The sequence below is a fragment of the Chamaea fasciata genome, unplaced genomic scaffold (assembly GCF_029207755.1).
Source record: "Chamaea fasciata isolate MVZ Bird 193981 ecotype frontalis unplaced genomic scaffold, bChaFas1.0.hap1 SCAF_1, whole genome shotgun sequence".
In the NCBI taxonomy this organism is placed as follows: Eukaryota; Metazoa; Chordata; class Aves; order Passeriformes; family Sylviidae; genus Chamaea; species Chamaea fasciata.
In genome coordinates, this window is record NW_027094086.1 from 143,583,352 (window position 1) to 143,607,964 (window position 24,613).

Here is a 24,613-nt window from a genome sequence, read left to right on the forward strand (position 1 = left end):
TTTTCAAACCAGTAAAATCTTTCAAAATTCAGGAAACTTTAAAATGTGAGTGGCCTTGTGGCAGTTTTTTGTAAACTTGGGGTGGATTTATAGCAAGAACATGTTTGCAAGATCCATGTTAATGAAATGTGCAGCAGGAGTTCTCAGCATGCACAGTGACATTCATCACTGTCAAACTCCCTCTTTGAATTCACATCCTCCAAACGTATTAATGAGGGCTTTAATCTCAAAAGACAAATCTGATCCACAATTGAATTCACGGGGAGTCGCATTCCTCATGCATGAGTATAGGAAAACCTTGTAAGCTCCCAGCTGAGCTGCTAAGGCCTTTGCAATGGTTTGTGTGTGTCCTCCTTACACTGACATCACACCAAATCCAGATTTTCTGCTTTGTGTATTCAATATAAATTCATAAGGGTTTTGGTCCTGTATGTGCCAGGAAGATGTACCAGATATTTTTAGAAAGGAAAAGTGTCAAGGACAGATTAAAAGGGTTGTAAAAATTTCCGCCAATGTTCAGCTCATGGGACAATAAGCTTGTAGCTTTGAAAAACAGACCTTGTTTTGTCTTTATGCCTGGCATGACAAATCCTCTGTGTTCTGTAAAATGTTTTGCTCTCATTTGCTTCTGTATAAACCTGAGGTTGTTTGGTAAAGGCATTTCACTACGGGTTCCACTATAGGCATGCGTGAAGGATGGAATTAGTGAATGTTTGAAAATGCAAAATTTGTAACATTGTAACAGTGGTTATGAATACAATAATTTACTTTTTTTTCAGTGTATATAAATTTTTTCTGGAGATCTGTGGAGTTAATGGCTCTCTTAGAGTTATTTTTCCAAATGAATATGAAAAAATATTTGAGAGTTCACACAATCTATCTCTAAAAGAAACACAGCTAATATTTCATTTAATACATATACAGAAACTATATAAGCTTTCACCTAAAAACTGCCTTTAAATAAAACAAATAACAGCAACTTTTCCAGTAATTCATTTCATAAATATTCTCATAAAATTTCTTACAATGTTGTCTTTCTGGAACTCAAATATTCTGGAGGTAGTATGCTGGCACCTTGGAAGGAACTGACAGTTTGTGAACTCGAGTGATCATGACTGCCACTTTTTTCAGGAGCTAAAATACTTTCTGGTAATAGTACATCAGGTCAACTCAGGAGAAGATTTTATTTGTGTCTCAAGCAGTTGCTGCTTGGGTGATTTATTTATTCCAACTTTTTTAGAAGTCAGAATATAAACCATGTCCTGAGTGACAAAGAGCTGATGTGGGTTAAAACATGGTTTGGGTAGTTAAGCTCATTAGCTCATATCTTCAGGTTTTGGTTTCGCTGGAAGAAATTTCTTTTTTTTTTTTTTTTTCCTGTTTGGTTTCATCACGATTCTTTAATTCCTGGCTTGGGACAGGAAACTGTGCAAAAAGCATAGTTTTGTGGAGTACATAGCAACTGCTGGTTTTGTGGCACTCCTGCTCTGATTTCCCTCATAACCATGAAATATCATGAAGAAAAATAGTGGTTCTAATAATTTTGGACTTTTCCCATTCATACTGCTTCTTCAGAAGATATATTCTATCTTTCTTAAAATGTCTTCCAGGCAGATTAAAGCATTTTCTGCTCTCCCAGTCTGCTCTCTGCCATGCATCATTCACTTTACTAAAAATCTCATATATGTGCTGTTTTAAAATGCCTTGTCTTCTGCTGTTTCTGCAAACTCTGGTGTCTGCAGGCTTCTCTGACAACTGCTCTGCTCTATCCAACATTTTTCATCTCTACTTTTGTTAATCCATGAAGAATATTACTGGGAAATGGCTTTTTTTTTTTTTTTACTTGTTTATAATTCTGAAGTGAGAAATAAGGAAAAAGGGTACAAAACTGTGATATTTGTTAACCTTTTTCATGTAAATGCATTCAATAGTAAATCATAGAATTGTAGAATGTGTTCAGTTGGAAGCAGCCTTAAAGATGATTAAGTTCCAGTGCCCCTTCCATGGCCAGGGACACCTTCCACTAGACCAGGGTGCCCCAACCAACCTGGCTTTGAACACGGCCAGGGATGGGGTAGCCACAGCCTCTAGGGACAACCTGTGCTTGTGACTCACCTTCACAGTAAAGAATTTATTTCTAATATCTAATTTAAACCTGCTTTCTGTCAGTTTAAGGCCACTGCCCCTTGTCCTGTCACTCCACCTGTCCTTTCCACTTGGAAACAGTCCCTCTCCAGCTTTCCTGTACATATGAGGAGTTGATACAAAGTCCCCTCAGAGCCTTCTCTTCTCTGGGCTGAACAGCCACCGCTCTCCCAGCTTGTCTCCATAGGAGAGTTGCTTCAGCCTTCTAATCATGTTCATGCCATCCCCTGGACTCACTTCAGCAGGTCCTTCTCCTTCTTTTGTTGATGGCACAACAAAAGCACTGCAGCACTGCAGGTGGAGTCCCACCAGAGCAGAGCAGAGGGGCAGAATCTCCTCCCTCGCTGGCTGCCCAGAGTGCTTTTGATGCAGCCCAGAACTCATTTGGCTTTCTGGGCTCTGAGTGCACATTGCTGTGTCATTTTGAGCTTCTCATCAACCAACACTCCCTAGTCCTTCTCCCCAGGGCTGCTCACAATCCATTCCCTGCACAGCCTGTGCTTGGGGTTGCCCCGACCCGAGGAATTGCACTGAGGGGTGTTATTCAGTGCATTGCTCCCAGCCAGGCAGTGGGGAGTGACTGGTGGAATTCTGGTTGCAGCTCTCACACAACTCCAGTTTATTAGACTTTACACATACATTATTTATTATCTTGCAATGATTGTTTTACCTATATTGACATATAAACTGGGAAGGCAAGCCTTATAAACAAACAGAAGAGAACAATTTACAGAAAAAAATAACATATATATTCCAATTCTTTATTTATTCCCTCCTGGTTCTCAGAGAGCCCTGTGACTTGTGATCATGGAGACTGAAAGAGCTGCTCACATTGCACAAGAAGGAAACCACGTTCTTCTGGGCTTTCAGAAGGCACACATGTGACATATGTTATTGTTCTGAAATATATGGGCCAAGAAAAAAGAACCTGGATTTGTCACAAAGCCTGGGATCTGGTAAGAACCTCTTGGGATGAAGAGTCTAAATTTGTAAGCAGAACATTCACTGTTTCTCATCACATCAGCAACCAGAGTTTACAAGCTAAAGAGCACAGTGCTGGCTGGCTTCTCCAGCTTTAAACACACTGACAGCAAGTGAATCCTTCTGCATACATTCCAAACACCTGCTTCTCAGCTCAGCCACACTATCTCACAAAAATATTTTTTTTTTATTCTTGTTTGATGAATCCCTAAAATAAAGTCACTTGAATCGTAGAGTTTATTTTGTCTTGCTGAAGATAAACAAACAACATACACAAAAATGCAAAGGTTATTCAAATGGGATGTAAGTTGAATGCCAGCAGTACATCTCTATCACCTGAAAAACAGGAAAATTGAGACCTGGATATGAATATTTTGACTTGGGTTCATTTTTAAGATAAACAGTGCAGTTATAAGCTCTGTTCATTAAAAAAAAATAATATTATAATTGTTAATGCATGTATATTGTACTGTTAGGGTTTTGAATTATTCAGTCAATAACCAGATAGCAAACATGAATATGAGATTTATGTAATAGAGAATCATACTTACTTTAAATGTAAAATCCAATGAAAATTATAGTAAAACTATTTTCAGGTTCAGAACTCCTGTATTGGCGTGTCCCTCCACCAAAGTGTACACAGATTATTCCAGGTATTTCCAGACATTGGAAATAAACACAAACAACCATAGATGCTGAACTACAAACTCAAATGTTGTGATATTCGCAAAGTATATGTATTATCCTTTAGCATACACATACCTTAGCACTGCCTCCAAATGTTCTAAGCCATATCTATAGATAGGAACATAAATATTATATACAGAGACAGAAGCATTGGCATCTAGACTGAAAACCACCTTTTTTCCTTAATAAAGAAAATTTGAAAATAGTTGTATTTTAAAAAAATCCAAGGACACATGGGACGTAGGTAAATTCTTTACTGTGAGGGCAGTGGGGCACTGGAAGAGGTTGCCCAGTGAAGCTGTTGCTTCCCCATCCCTGGACATGCTCAAGGCCAGGTTGGATGGGGCTTGGAGCAACCTGGGATAGTGGAAGTTGTCCCTGCCCACGGACAGGGGAAATTCAAGATTCCTACCAGCCCAACCATTCTGTGATAGGAAGATGGTAAGACGTTTTAGTGTCCCATTAAGGAAATCTTAACATTAAGTATGGTTGTGTGTAGAGTTTGCAAAAGGCAAAGTGGAAATAAGAGACGCCTTTTCAAAAACAGCTCAAGAGTTTCTGAAAACTGTGACCCAGATAGACAGAATATGCCACTTCCATTGTAGGTAAAAAAAGAAAAAAAACCTCCAAAACAACAGCGTGAAGAGTTATATCTTGACACAAGAACTTGTCTTTAGGTCATCCAATATTCCTGGCCCATCTCATTCATCCATTTGCAGGACCTATACTTTTGTGGACTCTTGTTTTGCTTTTTCTGATACAGATAGGCCCAGAAGAAAGTGTCTTGTATTCAAGGTGATTAGTATATCTTGGGTGATTTGTCCTGCTTCATTTAGGTTCTCAATGTGATTAATCTTTTACTACATACGTATGACAGCTTTTTGCTGCTTTGCTTCTGCATAATTATTTTCTGTAACTTCATTCATAGAATCAGAATATCTTGAGAGGGAAGGGACCCGTTTGAGTCCAAGTCCTGGCCCTGCACAGGACCATCCCCAAGAGTCTCACCGGGTGCCTGAGAGCACTGTCCAAGTGCTCATTGAGTTCTGTCAGGCCTGGAGCTTCCTGCCCCACTTCCCTGGGCCGCCTGTTCCTGTTCCCAGCCACCTTCTGGGTGAAGAACCTTTTTCAAATATCCAAGCTAAACCTGCCCTGACACAACTTCAGGCCATTCCCTCAGATCCTGTCCTTGGTCGCCAGGAGGGGATCGGTGTCTGGCCCTCCCCTTCCCCTCATGAGGAAGGTGTAGACTGCAATGTTTGCAAAAGAGCTTCTTTGGTGTTGGCAAGTGCAGCAATACTTAGTTCACCTCTGTGTAACTAAGTCATAGTCTCCTCTTGCTCAAATACTTTTGGAAAAGGATAGTGTGAATCTTTGTAAAGTTTGAGTCCTGTCATTAACCACACTTCAGGGTCCTTGGTTCTTGCTAATATAGTATAAAAGAACTTAATGTCCCCAACCCCAGCACTGTTAATTCCCTGCAGCTCCTCAGCTGCATTTCAGGAACACAGCCTGTATTTCCTAAGCCTTTCTAATGTGTCGTCTTTTCTGACAGTTAGAGTTACTACATTATCTGCCCTTTATTTTAAGTATAAATGAATTAATTACTTCCAGGAACCCAAAAGAAGTATTTTTCATTTTAATGGATTTCATAATGTCTGGGAAGATAAAACTCCATTAAAAGCATGAGTCTTTAAAGATGAACCAGGGCACAGAGTCTTTCTAGGACATGTCATACTCCCATGGTTTATAGCACTGTGTGGAATTTCAGTCTCTGGGCCAAATGCTCGCCTGTGTGCTGAATTTTGGAAATATGAGTCTGACAGAGAAGCCCCTGCTAAGGACAGTTTGAATGTCTGGCTGTGCAATGTTGGTAGTGATACTAGCTGTAGGAATCCTAATCATGGCTCAAGAACTGCATAAAACCAGAGCAAAAATGCAGTCACTGCCTTACAGCGCTGAAAATGCTAAATATCAGACAAAAGGCAAAAGGCTGGTTAGACCTAAATACTAAATGAAGTCACCCTCAGGAAAAGGTAATTGCATCGGACTGTGAGGTTCATCTAAAGTGATGTCAGTAGTTTGAACTACTCCACAACCACCCATTTCTAACAGAAGATGAAGCAACAAGGTGTTTGCTTTCATCATCCCTTCCCTTAGTTTAAAATGGTGATTGTCACTCTTTAGGTAGAATGTCTGGTCAGTCAGGAGTAATTACTTGTGATAACTCAGCCTTTTTCTATCTTCTCCTGGGAAAAGTGGCCAGCTGAAGGGATGCTGGGATGCTAATTCCAGTGCTTGTTTGAAGTTTAAGCACACCTATAAATAAAATGAACTGACAAAAATCACCATGGTTAGAAAAATCACTGGTATTTAGTTCCTGGCTACCTGGGGAAAAACAGCTCCATATCCATTCCTACTGGCATATGTTAACTTGTCTTTTCCTTTTGAACTGCTTCCATTAGATGAAATAGTGTGTGTCAGGCCTTAAATCTTCTAGATAACAGGACATGGCAGTTTGTCATTTAGGACAAAAATAACTTCTGCTCCACCGTCAGAGTTCATTACTGTCAGCTGGAGTAGAACCCTGCTTAGGAATTACATGTCTGACAACATGATACATACTCTTTGCATTTATGAAGGGTTGTATGTATGTTATAGATACACTTAAGATAAGCACTGCACACCCAGTCCCCTTGGGGTTACTGCCCAAGCTGAAAAGACAGGAAAACTCTGACATGCAATTTATCACAGGACACAAAAGTATTCATTGCCACCAGTTTAAACTCAGACTAAACCTGGTTTTAATCTGTGCATTTAATGAAATGGCTGAAGTCATTGCTTTTCCAGGTATGTGATAAATTAATGAAGAGATAGGATAGGATCCTGTAGATGAACTTGATCTGTTTTCAAATATGCTTCTCAATTTCCCTGTATTTCAAGATTCTTGGTGATTTCAGATTAGGGAAATGACCTTGGCTAATCTATGCCAGTATTTTTCCAGATGTTTGCTTGTGAACATGCCGTCAGTGGAATTAAAAATACTGAAAAACAACTGGAACCATGGAAAGTAAATGTTAGTTTATTTTTACTGACCAAATTTGTGACTACAATGTACAAGTCTAATATGCTTTGACATCCAGGCCCAGAACAGCAGCACACAAATATGTCAACATTACATTATAAGGAACAAAACACTCTTGTTGAGATCTGATGAGAAATTTTCTCATTAGTGTATTTTAGTGAAAGATAAGTAGTAACAGCCTTGTACTCTGCATGAGCTGTCAGAACTTTCCATAGCTGTGGGAATTTGAGAAATAATAATAATAATAATAATAATAATGTAAAATTAGCAAGTCTCACTTATTTAGTGAATGAAGAGATCAGCAGAGCAGTTTCCCTGCAATCTGTTGACATCATGGAAAACTAAACTTGAATAAGAAAGATGAAGGAGGCATCAAGCCTGGTAAGCAAAGGGGGGTAATGGCATTCAGGAGCCAGCCAAACACAACATTAACTCCTACAACGAGGGCAAATCACTCTAGGTATGAACAAAAGAGGCTGCTCACATCAGTTTTTGTCTGAAATCTAGTGGCCTACATTTCAGAGATCCTCAAATGTTCTGGACAGTCTCATTTTGGACTGCAGAGTCCAGCATGTCAATGATTATAGAAAGAGTCCTCTGGGAAAATAGGTGCCTTGCTCACAGCTAAAATCTGCCGTGATTCTGGTCAGGAATTTTTCCACATTCTTCCGTCTTGCTGAGAGCACTGTAACACTCAGCAGGTGTCTGAACCCAGAGCAACACAGGACAGCTGCTGGTGCTGCTGCTTCCTCTCTCCAAGAGGCGAGGAGGAGACACCTCTGCCAGCCCTTCCATAAGGACTTTGTGAGTTTGCAGTGCCACAGACCGACCCAGCAAAGCCAAAACTGCAGTGGGGAGTGCAGGAGATTGACCAAACCACCAGATTATGGAAGAGGCTTCCGGGACAACTTTTCCCTTAATGCTGAGTTATAGTGTAACCTCAAATGCAAGAAATGTGAAGTAAAAGGAGAAAAATGAATACACTGACTGTAGCCTTTTTTTTTGAGAGAACATTTGGACTTATCTGCCCTCTTACAATTGTTATTTTTGAGTTTCTTACTCACTGTAATTTTTATATAATGCTGATTGCGTGTGAAATGTATGAGCTAAGTTGCTGGCAGTGAGGAGGACTTATCTGCCCTCTTACAATTGTTATTTTTGAGTTTCTTACTCACTGTAATTTTTGTATAATGCTGATTGCGTGTGAAATGTATGAGCTAAGTTGCTGGCAGTGAGGAGGGGCCAAGTGTTCTCTCTCTGGTGAGGCTGCTTCTGGCTTCCTATTGAGTTTTAGCATCTGCTGAGTTTACACATGGATTAATTGACTCTTCTCAATATCTTGGTTTGTCTCTCACCAAACTGAGATGAAAGGGAATCACGACCTTGCTTAGTAAACATGTGGTGAGCATTATTTATAGCTAAAACAGGCAAAGCATTTTTTGCTTAGCAAACCTTGGCAGTGATCACCATCCACTCTTCAACGTTCCACCTGCTTGGCAGAATGAGATGATGAGCAGATGTAGTATTTGCCAGTTTGATGAAAGCACTAAAAAAAAAAAATAAAACCATTTATCAATCCAAACCATTTCATGCATGCATTTCTATATATTGCACAGTACGCAGGGAATAGTTTTGCTTTTGGTTTCCAGTTGCAGTTTGCTGTCTTTCTAACATCATTTAGATCTTGATCAGTTTACAAAGCTTTTAGGGATTTGATAATAGCTTTTAAAAAGCACATGCTTTACTTAAAGTTTTGAAACTTTTTGAACACCCAGATTAAGGTATCACATTCTAACCCACCATTCTTGCTTTGTTCAAAGCCATTCCTCTTTCTGCTACTCCTCTCTAGACCATGCAAATTTTTTCCTAGCTGCACTTCTCAAGTTAATGCAGCTTTGCACTCTAAATTTTTTTCCTTCTGATTTCTTGCAGATATTTCCTGTTTTCTGGCTGTAAGCAGTTTTTGTTGAACTGTCCAGTTTTTGTTGCTCCCTTTGAGAGACCTAATTCCTTTCAGTCATTGAACCTTGGAAGGACTTGACTCTTCCCATTGACAGAGCACAGAGCAACCTAGAAATCAACTTGGCTTTTTAAAATCAGCCTCTGACTCTAGCCACTGAATATTTAGGGACTGCAATACCTACATTGGAAGTACATAAACTTTCAGGAGACTTCTCACTGTTTATAGATACCAGTGTAATTTTTGGGACATTTCAAATGCTAACTTGTTTATAAAGTTAATGTTAATGTGTTAATATTTACAAGATGTTTGCAGATATTTGAGAAAAGATACAGAGAGCTCTGCTAGATAGTGTGAAAATTTCACAGCAAATTATTTAGTGTTAAAATATTACATTGAATAATCTAGGTCATGGAAAGTAGTCTCTGTACTGGAGAGAGTTATTATTTCAAATTGCATTTACTGCCCTGAATAAAAGTTGCACGATTTTCACTGTTTATTTCAAACAGTGAAGGAGGAAAAATCTGGAGATGGAGAGTTTACTACTGGTGTGAAACACTCTGAGAAGACCTTTGCTTTTAGAAGCTAAGTTAGTGTACTTTTGCATGGTTTACACTTGACTGGAGCAAGTAACAGAAGCCATTTAGTCCTGAGAAATGTACATATTGCTCTGTGATTCTGGTGTCATTTTCTGTTTTGTAACTATGCAGGAGTTTTAGTTATGGGGGAGGTTATGAGAAAAAGCAGCTGTCTGGCACATGATAGCTTCTCTTAAAGTGGGTGAATCAAAGTAAAACTTGCAGGGTTTGACATGCAGATATATTAAGTGTGCTGTTATCCAAAGGTCAAAAAGATATTTATAGATTAACTGATGTTAAAGAAAATATTAACTATTTGCAAACGTAAGATATACTTGGGGAAAAAACCCTACACTTCTGTAGCTTCTTTCTAAAAGCATTATTTTATCCTTTGTTTAATGACAAGACATAGGTTTACTTTTCCCTCTTTTGTTATTTTCAATAGAAAGACAAACTATGCACTTACCCAGAATACCAGTGTTTATGCAAGGGTGAAATCCCTGAACAGTCACTCTTCAAATGCAGTATTTAAAAGCTACCATTTACTGCATTAACACACCTTCAGCATTAACCAAAAGATGCATCAGTTTTGTTTCTTGCTAATTAAGGAGAAAACTGTAGCAATTTGAATGTCATTATACAGGAGTTCTGGAGTGATTGTGATTTTAAATAATTTTGGAATAAAGAAAATAATAAAATTTTGTTGTCACATTTCGACCTTTACTAGAGAAGTAACAACTTGCAGAACATTTTTGAGTCAGGGGCTAGATAGATAATTCTTTGTTTAACTAGATGTAAAGTCTAAAGAGCCTTTATTTGAAGTAGCTCTGTTGTATACATCTCACATTTGATATATTTTGTCAGTAGCATAATCACAGGGAGATAGGATAAAGTACACTGATCTGAAACATCCATATTTAGAACATATCCATAAAACATCTCCTTAATTTCTGATGACTTCTAAAAAAAAGAGCATTTCTGCAGATTTGGATGGTCCCTGAGAAAAAGCAGAATCCGGCCTGGAGGGGTTCAGTTCCTGGTCTTCCTTGCAAAAACCAGCCAGGATATCGCAATCATCCCAAGGAGTGTTGTATTCCAATAAAATGCCTCTGCAAAAAATGTCTGGTGTTTTATTTTATTTTATTTTATTATTTTATTTTATTTTATTTTATTTTATTTTATTTTAGTCCATAGATTTTTCCATTGTTAAAGACCTGAAGGTGTAGAGGAGTGTTTCAGATTTCAAGCTTCTTTCCAGACAGTTTTGAAGTGAGAAGGCAGCTATCCCAGTTTGCCCGAGGTACCTGGGAGGCACAGGGGCATTTCTCACCCTCTCATCCTCTCCCAGCAGCTGCTGCATTCCTGCACTTCAGTAATACCCACATGATGGCAGAAGAGAACAGACAGCTGCAGACACAATCGGACAGGCAAGTTCACTTCTGGTATTTCTGTGAACGCTTTCTATATATATCTATTAAAATATATAAACATCTGGAAGTATTTAAATATAAATATATAGAATAAATGAACACATGCATTTATATGTATATATATATAATATATATATATAAAATGCATTATAAATATAGATTTCTGAAGTATGAGAAGATCCTGGTTTTAGTTTTGGATGAACCTTACAGTTCCTAGGAATCAGAAAAAAGCAGAGATATAAAAATAGTTTACTTAAATCCTCTTACTTTCACTGCCAGAAGTTGATGGTAGTTTGTTTTGTCTGTACTGTTGCACAGGTAAAAAAAATCTATTATTAAATGAGACTGAGATCAGACTCTGAGAAGGAGAAAACCATACAATTTTAAGTACTTCCATGGTCAGTGAAACTCCAATTTGACAAAGTTAGAGCATGCTGTGCTCAGTAACTGGAACAAACAACAAGAAAAATGTTTGTTTTTACCAATCCACATAGTTTTACTGCATACATTGTGCATACCAATGTTTAAAATCTCTTGGCCTCACTAATCCAAAGTGATCTCAGACATGCAATGTATTTTTATAGGCAGTCTTGTAAAAATAATTTTTCTTGGTTGTATGTCTGGAAAGTGCTGACTACATTGCAGACACTGCATCAGCTAATAATAATTACTGGAGTCAAAAGAAGGAAATTTAGACCAAAATTAGCAAATTATTATATGTAGAAAGTTTTCAGAAACTATGATTTTATTGCAGGCCAAAGACAGTCTTCCCCAGAAATTTTCCTCCCAGCTCAGCCATCTGATTCTTGGTATACCCCCAAATAAATCTAACATTTCTGTTTCTTATTGTCATGAAGATTAATTCAGGTTAGATTGCGCAACACTTGTAAAAAACAAAACCGAAAATGCTGAGCACTGTTATTATGAGGTTGAAGCTCCTCAATTTGACACAGGTGTACAAGTGGATGGCCTTTTAGTTGCAAACTCCATGTAAGTGATACTTGCACAGTGGTTGATTTCTGATTGCAATTGCGTATCTTAGCTGGGTAAAAAATTGTAGTTAATTTTTAAAATTAAATTGCAATTAAATGTTAGAGGTGTGGGTTGTGACACTTAGTCATCTTCTCTGGGTTTGTGGAGCACGCCACTGTTCCAGAGCGTGTTACTGCAGGGCAAATGCAGCAGAGAGGGCACCAACTCATTCATGTATTTTAAACACTGTGGTGCCTACTATGAAGGGTGAGAAACAGTGGCTGAATCTCCACCAGTGTTCATTATGCAAAAGAAGGAGGAAGGGTATGGCATGAACATCAGCAGCCTTTGGTAAGCTTTGCTTTTTGCTCTGCTTTTCCAAAGAGAGATCAGCATGACATGGTCATGCCCACCCTTTTGGCTGGAGTAAGGTCCAAGCCTCTGTTCTGGAGGACACACAAAGACAGTGTTGTGCCCCAGCCTCATGCCTCTCCTTGTGCCCATGGGTAGAAAACCAGGACTGCAGTAATATCCAGACCAGGGAACTGGGATTGCAGAGGGGTGCCCTTAATCACTCCCCACCCTGAACCTACTTGTTACCTGCAGTGTGCAAAACAATCCATCAGACAATTTGCTTTCCATTTTTTCTAAGTTTTACTCTTCCTCGGACACACAGATGAAACATTGCTTGAGCCAGCTTTGCTGAAGACCAGTAGCCTTATTCAGGAGATGAATTTCTTTCTCTCCTTCTTACTTTCTGCACCAAGCACTTTGACATTCATATCCTAATTTACATGCTTTGGTACTGGGAACTCGTGTTATAATGCCATATGGGCATTTCTTTGTGACTGCCTCAGTCAGAATATAGAGATTGAGAGATTTGAGGGCGGTGCTGGAGCACTGAGCCATCCTTCTTTCAGTGCCCAGACTGTGGCTGAGGGTGGGTGGCCCTTTCATCACCCTGGGTGCAGGATGGCATTTGAGTACCAAAAGTTGACTGTTTAGAGCAGGGGAAAGAGCAGGAGGTGCACAAGTGAAAAACAACAGAAAAAGAGAGTCAGTTGTGTAGCATATGTTGACGTAAAAGTTAGAAATTGAGAAATAAACCTACCTTATCTTGAAAAAAAAATTAGTACATCCAGTTGTATTTGAAATGAACTTTTCTAAAAGATCCATGTGTCATGCAAAATACAAGCTGGTGACAGAAATTATTTAGATTATCTACGAAGAATTTTTTTCCTCCTTAACATCTCCAAGCTGCTATGTACCAGAACCTGCCTTAATTTTGTAGTTCCAACACATCACAACCTCATCCCTGGCTAACTAGAATTTGCCCTTGTGGAATCAGGAACAGGAGGCATTTTTTAATCTGGTTGTTTAACACTGCCTGAAAGGAAGTATCCAGATGGATTTTTACTTTTAAAGAATTTGATTCCCAGGGCAAATCTAATCACCTGTGGGAGTGTGTGGGTGGGAAAGGAGAGGGAAATGTGAGAGATTGGCGGAGTATGGGGAAGAGAAACCACATATTTTTGTTCCATAACATCTGTTCTTTCAAATAGAAGCTACCTGTAGCACCACTGACAAACTTGACGTGGTTGTTCCTTTTGACAGATTTTTTTTTTTTTTTGGAAGTCAGTCAGCAGGATTGACTTCTTTAATTGTAATTAAGAATTCTTACTAAAATAGATTTCTAACATGCAGCCTTAACAAGTTTGTGAACACAGAGTAAAGGAAAGTGGGATGCTAGAAGGCTACTTCAATTCAAAGGACAATCTAAATTTTTCTGTAGTTTTGTTATAATTCTAAGGAGTTTAAATCAATTGACAAGGCGACTAGAGGTATTTGTGAGATGACTTAGCAGATGAAAGAATATAATTTGAATTCTAAGTCTGATTTAACTTCTAAACTAGGAGTTAAAGTTACATCGGGTAGGGAAGATTGGTCTGTAAAATTAATGAAAATTAATTAATTAATAAATCAATCCCTAAAAATAAATATGCTCTGACTGACGTGTTTCTTTGCTTCTTTGTATAAAAAATAGCCATACTTCTTCTGAGGCTCTTCAGTACAGTATTTTCTTAACTAAATTGACATTCTGAATGCTTTGGCAGGTCATATGAAAACATTGTGCACCTTGAGGAAAATTATGGGAAAAAAAAATCTCAGATTTGGTGGAAGCAATCACATTTAACCTGGACAGCTGTTTCTTAGCTGCTAACATAGAAAGTGGTAGATGTTTTCTTTTTGATGGCATGAGATTAAACAAAGCATTCACTATCACTGACCAAAATATTAAGCTTGGCAGCTTCTGTAAAGATCCTCTGTCAGAATCTCTCAGTAACTGGGAAGATATCCTAGGCCACAAATCAGTATGTGAAAGAAAGACAGAAAGACAAAAAGACAAAAAGTGCTAAACCCAAAGTTAAAGGCAGGCTCAGTGCTGACATCCAGGAGACTTTGTCCCTATGGATGGTTTTATTGCAATTATGCCTGAGTGCAGTTTATCTGCCTGGTAAAAGCAGGCATTGGTTTTGGCAATTTTAGTGTCGAAATAGATATTCAGATTAAGCTTTATTTTCTGCCTTTCCAAGGAATCATTTAACATATTTAGCTGTTTCTCAATGTTTCTATGTATTTTTTTTCTATTAGTAAATTGAAGTCTTTAAATTTAATTTGATTTTATAGCTCTTTTAACTTTCAGCTAACGCTAGTATTTTCTTCTTTTTTTTTTTTTTAATTAATCCCAAATGTGGCTTAGCAGAACACGTCTTGTTTTAAGTTTCTAAGTTTTATTTAAATCTTCTGTGAAATTTAGTTTCCATCTACAAGGATTTTAAAGAACAATTTATAGTCATACTCTTGCTGGTTGGGTCCCATCAGTGATGGAAAAGCCAAACGGTTAAAATACTGGTTTTGGTAAGTATTTCTGGATGTTTGCTTGACTTAGGAGGTTCACATGTTTCCCGAAGAGCTTGTCCTTCTTGTTGCAGTGGGACTGGACCTTTGGAAGTATCAAGCAGTGAACACTGTCATGACCCTTTGCATCTTTGACATACAATCAAATTCAACTCTCCACATAATCAGCCGATGAATCCGATGAGGAGAATAACAAAATAAGGCCCAGACAGCTGATTCCCAAAGCTGATTCCTCCTCTCCCTTTCCTACACCTGCAAAGGCAGAGGGGATACTCTCAGAGGGGCCACTGACCTCCTGGAATGCAGATCAGGAGGCTGTCCGTGGGTTGGCCTTTACTGATTTTTTCACTGATTGTGGGCCAAGCGTTACCCCTGACTGCAATTAGAAATGAAGTAACCTGGCTCCTGAGCCCAGTGGCGTTGTCCCCAATTCACAGTTCATGAGGGAGACCAGAGGTCTCCGATTTTCAAAAGATTTAGCTTTTGTTATTTCAAAAGTGATCAGGGCAGGCTGATATTGGAAGAACAGTATTTTTTACCAAAGTGTCATGAGAAGAATGATGGACTGAAATCAAGATGTTCTCTGCTAGATTGTAAGTTTAGGGGATATTTACTTTGTGTTACCTTTTGCTTGAATAAGCAGTTGTGCATGATGGATTTTGACAGAATCAGGGAGGATATTCTGAAAGGCAAAAATTATTTACATTTCACAGCTGACTGACTAATGGTCTGTCTCTTTATGCTGAATTCGGGCAGTGTGAGCTTTGTCTCCAGTACCTCTCATCTAGCTGGGAATGAAAACAACAAAGTGAATTTCCAGCCCAAGTGATTTGGGCAGGGAACCCTTGGCAAGGCTTTCTCTGGGAAATCCATGCCGCCTCATCAAGCCTGTTTGGCAGAAGTGAAGTCTGTGCCATGCTCTGCTCTTTCTGCTGTCCCACCATGCCATGAAAGGGAGCTCTCGGGAATGTCACCTTTGAAGACAACATGGATGCAGTCTTCTTAATAAAGAAAGTGAGGTGATACATTTGTTGCCATTTCTAAGATATAGCGCACCAGTATTTTCATATAAAGTTTCCAGTTAAGCTGGAAACTGCAAAATCCGGGTCAGTGAAATTACATAAATCTAAGTGTCTGGGCACTGCTGGTTTCCCAAGATGATTGTTGATACCACTGATAAACTTTTGCCACTGGTTTCTTGGTGAAATATTCATCCTGGCCTGGAATATGCTGCTAATTTTCCTTTGTGTTGCATGCCTAAAATTACTTCTTTATGCATCTGCAGGGAATTCATTTTGAGGAGCCTACTACATAGTACATTATACCTTTACAAGATTAGTTTAATCAACATAGAGAGGTTAAAAAAAACAGGGCAAGGGGGACTTCTTTTGATAATTCTCTATGAAATTTGTTGACATTTCAAAAAAAAAATTAATCTTTCAAAAGCAACAAATGTGAACTCCCCTAAAGTGACAGCGTGATTTTTCCTCACTTTTACCACCTCAGGATTATATGATCATGTACCTGACATCATTGCTTACAGAGCAGAATTAAATCTGGCTGCTCTAGAATGCTATTGATATAGTAAGAAATGCACTTGCATAGCCACTAATAGCCAATAAATGCTACTTAATCATATTAGCTATTTTTAAATACTTAATTGTATCGACCTGAAAAAGAAAAACAGCTGACATACTTTCCATATATCCATTACTGTATACTAAAAATTGTCTTTATTCATAGAAACATGAGGTTACTTTGTTTGCATATGATTTAAATGAAAATAAATGCCTAAATGAACCCCTTGGAGTCAGGCCAGACTGACACTTTCTGTGTGGTATCATTTTGAGATCCAGATTTATGTGATGTATGATTACAGCGTGAAAATGGCAGTGTGGCCACAATTTTTCAAAGGCAGCCAGTAATGTGAGATTTTTCAGGGCCTGAGTAATCTCATGTTTCTTTAATGGTACCTGCTTTTTTAGGCCCTCTGGTTGTTTTCAGCAATGCAAATGTGCCCAGCTCCCAAAATTCTGAGCACTCATTTTCAGAATGTCTAAATGATGATGGAAGAACCTGGACCTTGTTTTCAAACTGTAAGTTGCCTTGAAGAAAAAACTTGAGATACTAAGCTACAGAGAGATTTTGAAAACGTTCAGAAACCCTGCTCTTCTGCAAGGACAGTGCAGGTGCATCTCTGAAGACCAGAAGGTATCTACCTACAGCACATGTCCAAGCCTCACTTGGACTTCACTAGAATGTGCTGAAGGATGTTTTCCAAAAGACCGCTGTAAATTCCTTTCAGCCATTCGGGCTGGAGAGGTCCTTGTAATGGCATTTGGAGTTGCACCATCTCCTTGTGCTCTGCTGGCTGTTGGGATGTTGCAGCACCGCAGCACTTATGTGCTCTGACCTTTTAATGACTCACTGTGCTGTACACCGTGTTGTCTTCACACTCATTTGTTTCAGCCTGTCAAAACCCCACAGGAAGGGGCTGGAAGAAACAAAGTTTTTCGGACTTGGGTCTAATGCACTTGGTTTCTCCTTCTGAAAAAGTAAATATTTGTGTAATAAGCTGCAGAACCCCTAAAGCAGCTGTGAAATGGTCTAGCCATGAGATCTCGTGAACAGATCCAGGATGGAGGAGAGCATCCAGCAAGATCTTGTTTACCCTGCTTTGAGAATTTGACAGCTGGAATTTGGATAAAACATCTGTCTGAGAGGACCTTGCCAAGTCAGAAATGTAGTGGTAGAACACAGAGCAGTACCTGCTGTGCCTGGTGGTAAGGGTGACCAGAGGGGTGCAAGGGAACTGTCCCATGAAGAACTCATTCTTGATACCAGGAATGTTGTGCTCCTGTGTTTACTCAAACTCAGCTTTCCGTGGTCTGCAGAATCTGGCTTTTTCTCAGCCTCAGCCTGCCCTTGGATGGCTCCCATTATTTCTGACCTCCTGCTACCTTTTCTATGCTGCTTATAGCACAACAGCTGGGGAACATTGATGTGCTTCTCTGTTATATTTATATTTTGAAGAGTGACTTCGGTTTTTATTTGCATTCATGGTAGTTCAGTAAGTTGTTTGGCATCATGTGGACTTTTGTAGTCAGGCTCCCTTTGCATGCATTTATCCCATTGCCTCCTCCAGTTTTGTTTCTCTTTCCCCTGCCATAAGTGATTCTCCCTGTCTTCCAGCTTTCCGTTGGCTGTCTCCTTTGTTTGGAAAAGAGGTAACCCAGGGTATATTCTTTCTTTCTTAAAAGGATCATTTGTTACTAGGAAATAAGCATGGAGGTCAGTTGGAAAGTAGACCCCAAGACTCAGTTTGCTCATCTGGTTTCTGGTGACCTGTTTCTTCTAGATTCTGGTATCTTGTTTCAACACCTTGATCATTGTGCACTTTGCTCATCCCCATTTCATTGCCAACCAAGCTGTTCTGCTTTGTTTCATGTGTCTGCATCTCCTGTATTTTCTGCTGCCCTTTCAGATACAGCCTTTCTCCTCCATCAGATTTTATCTCATGGCTATTCCAACTTCTCAGACGTAAGCTCCTGTATTCTGGGTCCACACTGTGATGTGTATGTATGTATGGGGAAATACTCAGAGAAGTAACTGATCTGCAAGGGGAGTGAAGAATTTAGACTCTAGCTCAGTTACTAACTTTTACCTTTTTTTAATGCTTAGCAATAAAAATGGAAGAATAATTCTGTACATGAATATAGTGTTAGTAACTTTATGTCATCATCATCTCAAGTGTTATTGTGCTCTTATAAAAGAGTAGATGCTTCTACACATGAGGCAGCATAATAGACCCCGTATTCAGATCCTATTTTATAAAGCCCGTGGAGAGTGTATAGCACCTCTATTCTCAGATAGGTGCATTCCATGAGCTTTTAAGTGTTAGACTAGCAGATTCATTTGTACCATGCACAGACAGCATCCTGTTTGTACAGAAATAAAACTCTGTGATGCATGTGCCCATATTTAGAGAGTCACAAGAGAATATTTAACTGCTGTGACTGGTCTTACTTTTGCACCTGAAAATTGCACTTTAAAGAAAATATTTCTCGTCCTGACCCAAAGAATTTGCTACCAATGTCTGCAGGCACTGAAATGAAGGTTGCTTATGGGGTGCCTGCTCTGATCTTCTCTCGAGACTTCCAAATGCCCTAAAAATGTAAACGCCAGGATTTTTCATTTCAGATACTCATAAATTATACTGATGACCACTAATGATTCCCTTACAGCCCATTTCATAGGCTTTAGGCATTTTGACTATTATTCAGTGGAAATGAAAATGAAGAAATTAGAATGGTGAATACCTGGAGCTCCACGATTTTTCACAGCTTCACAGACTCCAATACATGTATTTCTACAGAAATCAAATACTGCACTGTAAGGCTAATCCATATATACCTCACAGATATGGCAGCACTGGATGTAGGTAATGGTGTATGCATGCAGCCAGGGTATCTGGCTAAGTCAGAACTGGCTCAGTCAATTGGAATGGAAAGCTGAGTTGCTGGCAACCTGATGGCTGGAAGTAATGCCAAATATATTGCTTCAGACTACAAAGAGTCAAAGCTTTGAATTTTCTTTAGATGTGTTATAGTACAATGCTTGTGCCTTGCTTCTTTCCAAAATAGCACATTAAAATTCTGCTTTACCTCTTTGATCTCCTATTTTTTTAAATGTTAAAAAGGTGTTTATATCTGAGCTGTAGACAGAAAGCACTCTAGATTATGTTTACACCAGCAAATAGGGCAGATATTGGGGGCAGACAGGTAAAACTTTTGGTGCTTGCGTCCATACCATACACACTTCTGTGGGATTTCCTTTGGGTTAGTTGTGGCCAGGGCACCTGGACTGAGCTACCCTGTGCCTTTGGAGCCCACAAGTAATATGCTTGCAGTTACCTTCTAATTTTACCCAAAGAAAATTTTTTATGTACTCTGAGACTTCCCTATGAAGTGAATCAAATCATGGGAAATCTGAACAAAGCATCCTCCTAATAAAACCCTAATAGTAGACGTGATCTTAGATTAAGTTGCTGCAATTCACTGGAGCTTCTTGTAAAATAAATCATCAGAGACTATTCTTGGTGCAGTTTGCCCTATTTTCTATCAAATAATATCTTGTTATTTAGTGTCTTGACAAGAAACTCTTTCTTACCTTTGTGAATTTAAATTACTGTATTGCAGAAGATGTAAAATTTGCACGTTTTGTTCCTTCTCATCCCTCAGAAGAAGCTTTAAATATTTACTTTCCTTGTGCAGCAGGAATGCTATCTGAAATGTTTCCTTTGAGCTATGAGACAAATTCAGGAATCCTCTTCTAAGTTTGTGGAGTACAGTAAGTCCTGTCAGCAGTAATCCCTGGGTCATCACTCTTCCAAGCCTAGGTAAATAAAAACTTGCACACTTATTATATCTGCATTATGACATTTTTAGGCCTTGACTGCTGCTGGCAGATACTGGCCCATAGTAGTCCACACTGGTAATAGTGCCATTCCTCAGCCTTTCCTCTCCCCTGCACTGTGCTACACCTTGCCCAGGAGAGCCAAAGCCGTGGTAAGTATGCCCTTGCCACTTGCTAGCCTTGTTAGCTCTGTGCCTACAAGTAACCAAGGAAGGACCAGGAAACAGGATCCCAGCACCACAACAGTCATAAACAATGGGGAGGACAATTGAGTGACCAACCTGGGGGATGAGGGAGAGGCTGTGGGTCTGCCTGGACTTCGGTAAAGCCTTTGACACTGCTTCCCACAGCATTCTCCTGGAGGAGCTGGCAGCCCATGGCTTCAACAGGTGTGCTCCTCATTGGGAAAAAACCCAGCTGGATGGCCAGGCCCAGAGGGTGGTGGGGAGTGGAGTTACATCCAGCTGGTGGCTGGTCACAGGTGTGTTCCCCAGGGCTCAGTGCTGGGACCAGTCGTGTTTAATACCTTTATTGATCTGGACCCTCAGCCAATCCACAGATGACACGAAGCTGGGTGGAAGTGTTGATCAGCTGGAGGGTGGGAAGGCTCTGCAGAGGGACTTGGGCTGGGGCCAAAGGTTTGAGATTCAATGAGGCAAAGAGCTGGGTCCTGCAGTACTACAGGCTAGGGGTAGAGGTCTTTCCCAACCTTTATGATTCCATGAAGCTATTCTGTTATTAACTGCAAAGACTGGCCTGGCATGACTGCCTCTTGCTCCCAGTGGTTTCCTGTCATGTGATGCAGGACATGGTGCAGATGGGGGCATCATGCTGCTAAGACAGCTGGATGCAGCTGCTCATTCTGGGTGGGAGGGGACACCTGTACAGCTCCCATAGAGTTTCAGAGCCAGCACTGGTCTGTGTTATTTATCGCTGCTATTTACTGGTTAGTTTGCTAATGTGAACATAACCTCAGTGACCTGTCCTGGTAACACTTATTAGAAGACTACTGTGGGATAGTAGGTCACTCAAATGAAAGTTCCTAGAAATAAGAAAGCATTCTTCTTGCCAGAGAGTGAAAAATAGCATCCTCAGGTGTGTCATATATATTTTTCTCTTCTGGCTTACTTGTCCTCCTTTAACCACCTCTTCCCCATCACAGGACTCCTCTCCCTTCTTCCCATATCAACCCATCACAGAAATGTTTTTGCACCATTTCAGCCACTATTTTAATGTATATTGGCCTCAGCACAGACTGATGGATGGACAGCCACAGTCTAGACATGAAGGTGGATGTGAGTGGGGGATCACACGGCTGGGCCATAGAGGATGTGAATACCACAGAACACTCCTTTGACTTGCAGGGCTACCACACCATGCCACATGAAATCCCTGTCCAGGAACAGCCCATAATTTCTGGCTGCAATGTGTTTTGCTCCCAGAGAGCTGTGTTTTCTAGCCAACAGTTCCATTACAAGGAGGCAACTGGGGCAGGACAAGGAAGTACATATACTTGCCCCTGCTCCGGCAGTGATAATCTCTTCTCCTCCCTTTGTCAAAGCTTCTTTTAGCAGGCCTTAATCTTTAGATTTTGTCATAGCTCCTTCAGTGGCTGTACCTCAAGGCATGGAAAACACTCATCTGTGTCACTGAGTATGTAATAGAACAATCCCTCTTTCCAGCATGGAGTCTGTGTTTTCCTTCTTATCTCAAAAAGAAAAGGACATCAGAAAAATCCAGGAAAATAATTGTGACTGAAATTCTGCAGATTTTCTGGGAAAAGTAAATATAATTACAGACACTGATTGATATCTTATTTATCACTGTACAGATCTGAAGCTGATGAACTCTCAAGTTCTATCATCCTTGAAGCGTGTTGCTCAATTCTCCAGAGAGAAAATGGGCAGAACGTGAATCGTGTTGAAAATCTACCCAGAAAAACATGTGTGCTTCTCCAAGAGAACATGAAGTGCCCCATCCTCACTGCTTCACAGGGAAAAAACTATCTTCCTGCTCAATCATGTCACATTCTGGACTTGCTGGAGGTTTCTTGGAAAGCAAGAAAGCACCATTTCTAGTTCTGTTGGTTCATAAAAGCAGTCATTATGCAACATTCTGGCAGTCGCATTTATATCCCATTTCTTTAATATTTTTATCTCTGTGCTGTTTTCATTATATCCTTTCTTTGGCTGTTTTACTTTTCTCATCCTCCAAAATGAGGACATATGGTTCTTAGTTTTCTTTTATTTATTTATGTTCTCTGTATGAGAACTATGACTGTTATTCCAATTTGTTTCTCTGACAAGCTAGTGTTTCTGTATGCCTTCACTGCTATGTATTAAAATAACTGCATTTAAATGATTTTCTTATATTTTATGCTTTGATTGGTATTTCAGATCTAACACTAGATCCTACTTTTATGACTAGAATACAGTTTTAAATCTAAAATTCAGTTAAAATTTAACTGGGATTGGTTACTTCAGGTTTTTGTGTCTTTATTTTTGCCTTTCATTTAGCCCAACACACGTCCCACAACTGACTTGGGGCATCGGTTATTCCTGTCTTCTGCTGTATCTGAACTCAGGTGGCAACTCCTTCTACATGGGACTGTTTTATCTTATGAGGAAACATGTTCCAGAGTAAGTCAAATTTTAAATTTTCTTTTTAAAAAAAGCTTGAAACCTAAAGTTGACTCGCAGAGGTCTGTATCTAACTCCTGGGGTTATCAGTGTGAGGTGTAACTATCCTTCAGGATTCCTTCACTATTTTAAGTCTTTGGCTGTCACAAAAGAAATGTGTCTTTGTAAGGGCAAAATATTTTCTCTGATTGGTTTTGGTTGGTTTCTTCCCCCATTTCGTCCAAGAAGCTGATCACTTTGGCTGTGTTGGTGCATCTAACTCTGGGTTTGGGACTGATTCACTGAATCAAACTCTCTTGATAAACTCTTTGGGGGGGGGAAGTGTCAGACCAGTTTAAAATAAAGACAGTAGAAAACATCTGCTTCCCATCCTCTTCCTTTCATTCACCGTTAGAGACAATTTTGGCCAAAGTGGGAGAAATTGTAGGATGCCCATTAACATGTGTTACTTTATTTAGGATCTGTATTTTAATCCTCTTATATTTGTTTCTAAACTAATCTTCATCTGCTGAGCCAAGAACAAATGACAAAAAGTACAAAATCTGGTGAGGCAGTAGAGATTGACAAGTGACTGCAGGGGCAAAGAAAAGGGACTAATTTCACTGAAATTTTTCAGTGACACCAAGAAAAGCTTCCAAGACTGTCAGTGCACGACTTAGAAGAGGCATATGTTGAATCCACACTAAAAAAAAAAAAAAATTAGTTTTCTATTGTACCTAAAGCAGTAATGGTCAGTGTTCAATTCATTTGCCCACACAGAGATGTGTAGGGATATCTGAGATGCTCATTGGCCTTGGGCTCCCTTGACTCCAGAAGCGCATGGGGTATCCCCACCTAAATTTCATTTAGGTCCTAAATTTAGACTAAAGCAAAAAGTAATCAGTCATAGGATTAAGGATTTTTTTCTGACATTGGGAGACTCAGTGTGACACAGGTGCTGCTCAGGAGCACTTTGGCCCGGAGATTGTCAGAGACACCCATACCACCCAGCCAAAGACGTCCAAAGTTGTCCAGGCTGCAAAGCCTGAAAGTGTCAACATCCTCCTCTGCATAAAGCAGCACAGTCCCTTCTGCAGAAGCTGCTCGGGGGTGAGGTCACCAGCACCTCCCCACTGAACATGATGGCCTCAATGTCCCCCTCTTCCTTATCACTCATAAATTAAATAATAATGACATTAGAGAGGATAAGCCCCTCTTCTAGGAAACACTGTGAGAGCGACTCGTTTACTTGCAATATAGAGTGGAAAGATGAGAGATCTGCACTTTTGTTCTCTGTCACAAGCAACAAAGGTTTGAGCACCATCTATTCTGTGTTCCTATATCCTGCACAGACACAAAAGGATTCTCAAAGAAGGCAAAATACCTTCATCGTGAACAAAATCCTTGTCCTTTATCTGATGAAAAGGTGAATTTGCTTACCCTTGTACAATTACATTATATAAAGAGAACTAGTCCTTACCTGGAAAGAAATCTCTTGACTCAGTGGACTGAATGTGATCCTTTTTCAAAGCTCATGTCAATACTGGCCTATGACATTTGAAATTGTTAGCATTCTTTCCAAAGAGGTCTAGGTCTATGAATGGCTTCTTGTAATAACAACCAGAAATAGTACATTTCTTCTGAAGTTAACACAGAACCCCCTAAACTGCAGAGTGAATTTCCCTCACCAAAATATTTAACTAAAAATGTCCACATTTTTCAGCTGTGGACCAGTGTATATACTTTTTAGGGTGTTTTCTAGACCACACATTTCTATTATTGATCAAGACTTAGAATCTAGGTTTATTTTAATCTTTCACATA

At 39.6% G+C, this 24,613-nt stretch overlaps 1 long non-coding RNA gene across 1 annotated transcript; it reads right to left on the bottom strand.

Moving 5' to 3' along the window:
- Positions 1-2,828: 2,828 nt before the first annotated feature.
- LOC136295847 (uncharacterized) lies at positions 2,829-20,655 on the bottom strand. Its single transcript, XR_010722819.1, has 3 exons — positions 20,454-20,655; positions 8,351-8,444; positions 2,829-3,462 (listed from the first exon to the last, which is right to left on the bottom strand). It is a non-coding gene; the product is annotated as an uncharacterized lncRNA (long non-coding RNA).
- Positions 20,656-24,613: the final 3,958 nt, after the last annotated feature.